This window comes from Ictalurus furcatus, chromosome 20, assembly GCF_023375685.1.
Source record: "Ictalurus furcatus strain D&B chromosome 20, Billie_1.0, whole genome shotgun sequence".
Classification (NCBI taxonomy): Eukaryota; Metazoa; Chordata; class Actinopteri; order Siluriformes; family Ictaluridae; genus Ictalurus; species Ictalurus furcatus.
In genome coordinates, this window is record NC_071274.1 from 15,128,005 (window position 1) to 15,134,004 (window position 6,000).

A 6,000-nucleotide genomic window follows, 5' to 3' on the forward strand; every position below is an offset into this window, starting at 1 on the left:
TACTAATTATTCTCCAAAGACCTCTCTCTCCAAAGACTCCCAGTTCTGCAGATCACACTACATCTTTGTGATTTCTTTAAAGATAGCATTAATAGTGCTTAATAGCGCTCATTGGCCTATAGTTATCAATAACTTTTAAAGGAAGAATAAGAACAGTTAAAATACACATTATCATCAAGCGTTAGATATATATCTAATTTGCTTTAGGTTTGTTTAAAAGTGATCCTTCTAGCATAAATCATTCAACTTGAACGGTTTTGTATTTAGTCGGCTTAGTGAAACATAATTCCTCCTGTTAACTGCTTAAGACCAATTGAGAGGAGAATCATATTTCATAACAAAATAATCCCTCTTGTAAAACTGTCATCCCCCTTTCTATTCATTGGACTCAATATATTTTTATATATTATTTTTGGCATCAATATATGATAGCACTTAAAATTATCAATTAATATTCAGAAATCGTAAAGGAAACTAAAACCTGCTAGTGTATTTAGGCTAACTGTTAGTACATGGTTTGATGGCTAACTTTTCTCACCCCTTCAGTTGGTGAGACTTTTATTTAATGATGAAAAAAAATGATGGTTAACATACAGTTGTATGCAGAAGAGCCAAATTATATATCCTGTTTACGTTTGTCTAAACGTTAATTCACAGTTCCACCCCTTGCTTAGCAGTTGACAAGATTCTTTATCAAATGCAGCTCCATTTTTCTCCAAATATACACTATATGGCCAAAAGTTTGTGGACACCTAGTCATAAAACTTGTATGTGCATGCTGAACATCCCATTCCAGTTCTAGTCCCCACTGCTGTTATAATACCCTCCTCTCTTCTGGAAAGGCTTTCCGCTAGATTTGAGAGTGTGTTGCTGTGGGGATTTGAATTCATTCAGCCACAAAAGCTTTAGGGAGGTCAGGCACTGAATTTGGGTGAGGAGGTCTGGGTTGCAGTCAGTGTTCTAACCAGGCTTCCCACACCCAAAGGTGTTCCTTTGTTTTGAAGGCATCAATTAGCTTAATTTTGAACATTGTTGAGTGTTCGCGCAAGTTTTGAAGATTCAGGGAATTTATTACACTTTGGAAAAGTTATACAAGTCCTAATGAGTCAATTAAGACAATGAGTCTTTATTGGTCACATGTACGGTAGAACACAGTGAAATTGTTTTCTTCACATACCCCAGCCTGTCAGGAGCCTGGGGTCAGAGCGCAGTGTCAGCCATGATACAGCACACCTGGAGCAGAGAGGGCCTGCCCAACAGTGGCAGCTTGGCAGTGCTGGGGCTTGAACCCCCGACCTTCCGATCAGTAACCCACAGCTTAAACCCTTAATCGCCAAGCCACCTCTGCCCCATAGACATAAAAAGTTAAGTTCTGAGGCTTTACAACTAAGAAGGATGTCCAAACTTTCACATGCCACAATTTTGTTTTATCTTTTTTAAGATTAAATATAAAGTAACTACATTAACACTCACATCAAATGTTAAGGCGGAGGATGTGATGTACTACTTTTCATTTGGCCATGTAATTTGGGCAGGGGTGCCCAAATGTTTTCATAGAACTGTAAATAACTGTGGGGTCTGTTTCTAGGATAGTTAACTATAGCCATTTTGTTGCTTGAACCCACTATGAAAGCAGCTCCAGAACATTTCCTATTATTCAACCACTGCTGAAGGCCAGATCTAAATTCCTGCTAAGCAGGAGGGGTAGGGCTGGAAGACTCCCTTTCTCTTCTCTGCTCTCACTGCTCATCTGCCTTTATTAGGAGAAAGTGCAAACAGCATAGTACAGTCTGTTTATCCAGCCACTGGAATGCAAATGACTGTGAAACAAACCAGTCATTTAGTACTGTTCTTTCAAGTCCAAACCCACATCCACAAATGTTAAGACCCTGCCTGATGAACAAGGTTAATAATCACAGCTAGTTCACCAATGTGACGTTCTGAAATTGTGTGTATTACAGTTTTTAGAGCTTCAAGATTGAAGATGTAGGGAACATTTTTGGGTAAAAACATTACATCAATGAGTGGAAATTTATCCTAAATCACAGCATGTGTTGAGAAGCTTCCATGACTTCCATGATCCAGTGATGCACATAACTATGTAAACTGTCCAAGGCTTTCTTTAATACTGATGAAGCTAACTTGGTTGAGATTTATGCTCTTTCACCTTGTTTACAATTACAACTACTGATCTAGCCACAGCTTCAGTCCACATTATTTGATTTACTTTGCTAATCTGTAAAGCATATTCGGAATTGTAACCAACTTCAAGAAAGCACCTGGTTCATACTGTGCAGCATTTCTGCTCCATTATCCTCTGATTTCTCAAGATACTGGAGCAGCAGCTTCACGGTGTATGTTCATATATGGCTATTACACACTGACCAGATGTGAAATGATTTACAGCAGCTGAGCTACTTATCCTTAAAAAAAATAAATAAAAGAGTGAAGCTATAAAAGCCTGCTTCTCAAACCACAAAACAGGTGTATTAGAACTACAAAAATACTCATCTGTGTCATTATGTGACCCTGCAGACATGAATCTACAAAATACAAATGTGTAGGGAATAAAACATGGCAGGGCACACTGTGTGGTGTAATGTGGCCAAGCGCCAAGCTGTTTTCCAATAACAGCACCACCTGAAGTGCTTTATTCCTCTCATACCACAGCAATTAATATTGTAATTATTACTATTAATAATGGTAAACATCAGCAACATCATTATCATCATGAACATCCATGAAAAAAAGGCCTTGTAGCTCCTATGTACAGACCAACAGGCAAAAATATCTACAGGGTACATCAGAGGTATATGGTAGCACAATCAAAGCAAACTGCCCTGAACAAATGCACATAAAATTAGACTTCTCAAACTAGCTACATATGTACCCATACATTCTCACACAGTAACCATTTCCCTGTATTTTTATTTTACTGATCCATATAAAGTCAGCATCATTGTTCTAAACATGTGTGACATACTGCCCTAAACTAAACTTGACTAGGGAGTCAGCAAATGCAATTGGTAATGAATGGAAAAGACTGAACTCAAAAGGTTAACTATGGCCCATATATATGACCGTTTATTTTGACAAAGCAGGCAGGTGCAACTAACTCAACAGCTGCAATACTGGTGCCTGGCCAAAGGCCACCACAAAAACAGACACGGTGCTGGAGTGTGTTAGTGCATAAGTGGGTTTCCCCATATACACTCACGATAACCCAACAACACTAACTTCTCACTTCACAAAACTACACATGCAGTCATTTCTGCAGATGCTAAAGTGACAGTTACAAACAAGCCGCTATTGAATTCAATTTCATTTGTATAGTGCTTTTAACAATGGACAATAAATTTTAAATCTATACATTTATCCCTAACGAACAAGTCTAGACAACAGTGACGAGGGAAAAACTCGGACAACATGAGTAAGAAACCTCGAGAGGAACCAGACTCAAAAGGGAATTCCTCCTCACTTGGGTGACAGCAGACAGTGCGATTATAAATAATATATAATCTTCTATAACCGTATACCATATAGTCAAACAGACAAACCAAAAATGTACAAAAAATCAGCTTTTACCCAAAAGGGAGTGTGTGTAATATAAATATATATTCACCTTGGCTTTCTGCCTGCAAAGATCACATCTGGTTTAACAAATGCAGCAGTAAAGACAATCAGTTTGCCTAAAGATGTCTAAAACCTCACTACCCAAGAGTGCCTTTCTCATGATTTCATCAGGTGTTTTGGATAGCTACATGCCATAGCAAAATGGACATATACCTAAATCAATTCACTTTGTAATCAGATACAGGCTGCCAAAATGACTGCAATGTTCCTGCACCATCACAGGCTTATCAAAACAGAGAAGTGCAAACTTTGTGCAGATGACAAGTATTTGTCAGTCAACAGAACTGGATGAATTAATCACAAAAGTCGACTGAAGAGACTTTCAGTGGAATTTGGTATTGGAATTTTTAGATGCAATTTTCACCATTTTTACTTATGAAGCTAACCCGACTTCACTTCTTGTTAAGACGCATGTAAAAATGTCAGAATTTGACCATGTGACATGCACCAGTCAATAGTAACTCTTGGAATTCTGAGAGTGATTTTGTTTGCATTCTGCTCATGACTCATGTGACAGCCGAAGAATTTTCTTTTACTTAAAATATATCCTCAGCATGTCCACTATGTAATCTTTTAAATGCAGAGATTAGACATATATTTTGGGAATGTGAACAACTGGAAACATTTTGGAAAGAAATATTTCTACTAAAAACACTGTGGTAAAAGACCCTCAACTTGCTAGGCGAAGTTGATTTGTATATAAAGAAAAACGTGTTGATGTTTACTACAGCTGTTACAAAATGTATATTGTGAAACTGGAAAACAGTGAAGACACCATCAATACCACAGTGGTGGAACGCGTTACTGTCAGTCAACCAGAAAAAAAATCATGTATAATATAAAGGGACAACCTGAATATTTTGATAAAATATGGAATTAAATTTTAAATATAGCTAAGGAAAATATGGGATTAATTGAAACTGATATAGATCTAACATCATGTATTGTGTATAAAAGTAAAGATTTATGGACACGTATATCATCTTCTGTGGCTATGTTGTATTTTCTTTATCTTACGCCCAGAATAATGTATCTGTAAAGGTAGGGGATTGGGTTGTGTTTCATTGTACTATTGAATTTGTATAATAAAGTATTAAGGTTTTTATTTATTTTAAAGTATTTTCACTTGTCAATATATGCCTGATCCCACCGTGTATGTACCACTTTGGCCAAATTGGTCAAGTCTATATTTTAATCAAATATACATGCATTTACTGGTCTGCTGACTAGCAGTGGCTCTCTAAACTGTAAGGTATGCCAAACAAACATACTGAGGATGCCAAGCATGGACATGCCACCAAAACTCCAACTCTAGCCAATTAGATCCGGTTACACTGCAGCCCATGACAGCTGATTTCAGAGAAAATCAGAAGTTTAAGAGGAACACAGAGTTCTAACCTCTAATTTGTGAAAAGGAAACTAGAGCAGAGCAAACAGGTCATTGAGACACCATTATCTAAACAGATTCATTGCTAACCATCTTCTCTAGGCAGCATGAACTGACAATCGATGCAAGAAAAACCAATTCAAGTCTTAAATACTGATACATCCACAACAGTTTTTCCTCTTCAAGGTTGAACAGCAAAAAATCTAGACTACATTGACTGGTGACGTTTTGAGAATTTGGGATTGGTGTGAGAATTTGGCGAACATTATAGCCACATAAATAATTTTTTTTTTTTAAACAAAGAAAAAAGTTTTAAATGGGTTTTTAAAAAGAGGTACAACATTGTGAGAAATTATTGGAAAGGACACACTTTGTTGAGCATATTATTGATACTGCTTGCATAAAATACATTGAAATGGTTATAAAGAGCCTGTTACCCATTGGTTTGGATAAATTTAAGACTGTATAGCTACAATTGGCTAATTGGGCATTGGTACCAGTAATGTGTTTATTTACATTTTGATAAATGAAGCAAACTTCAGCTTTTAGTCTCTCTCATACAAACTGTACCTATTTCAGCTTGGTAGCAAGAATTGATATATGCATGACATTACAGTACATGTATAGTACAAATGATGTTACATGTTATGTTACTGTATAGAACATTTCCCACCCCTATACATCTAACATGGCAAATAAATCCAACACTGTTTGCTTTTAAATGCATCCATACCAAGTATGTATCCAAATCTATAAAGCCTAGTAAACATGCCTAGAATATAATTTTAAAAAACACCTGTGTTGATGTACAGGCTCCGGTGTAAGGTCCAAGATAACCACTCTTCCTGTCAGTCCAGCACACCGACTCTGGCAAATTTACCTCATTACACAGAGTTCAGTGATCGATAATTAGAAATATTAAGTAGCAGACTAACAGAAAAGAAGTCTGTAGAAAATATTATTCCAGGGGAGCTTCAGAA

General features: G+C 36.9%; 1 protein-coding gene across 1 annotated transcript in view; it reads right to left on the reverse strand.

Moving 5' to 3' along the window:
• Window positions 1–6,000, reverse strand: part of svilb (supervillin b) — a 66,749-nt gene that overhangs the window by 60,231 nt on the left and 518 nt on the right. Inside the window, exon 1 of the mRNA XM_053651126.1 lies at window positions 5,817–6,000. This exon is cut by the window's right edge and continues 518 nt beyond it. The gene's annotated coding sequence lies outside the window, so the exon portion shown is untranslated. The remainder of the gene's footprint in view (window positions 1–5,816) is intronic.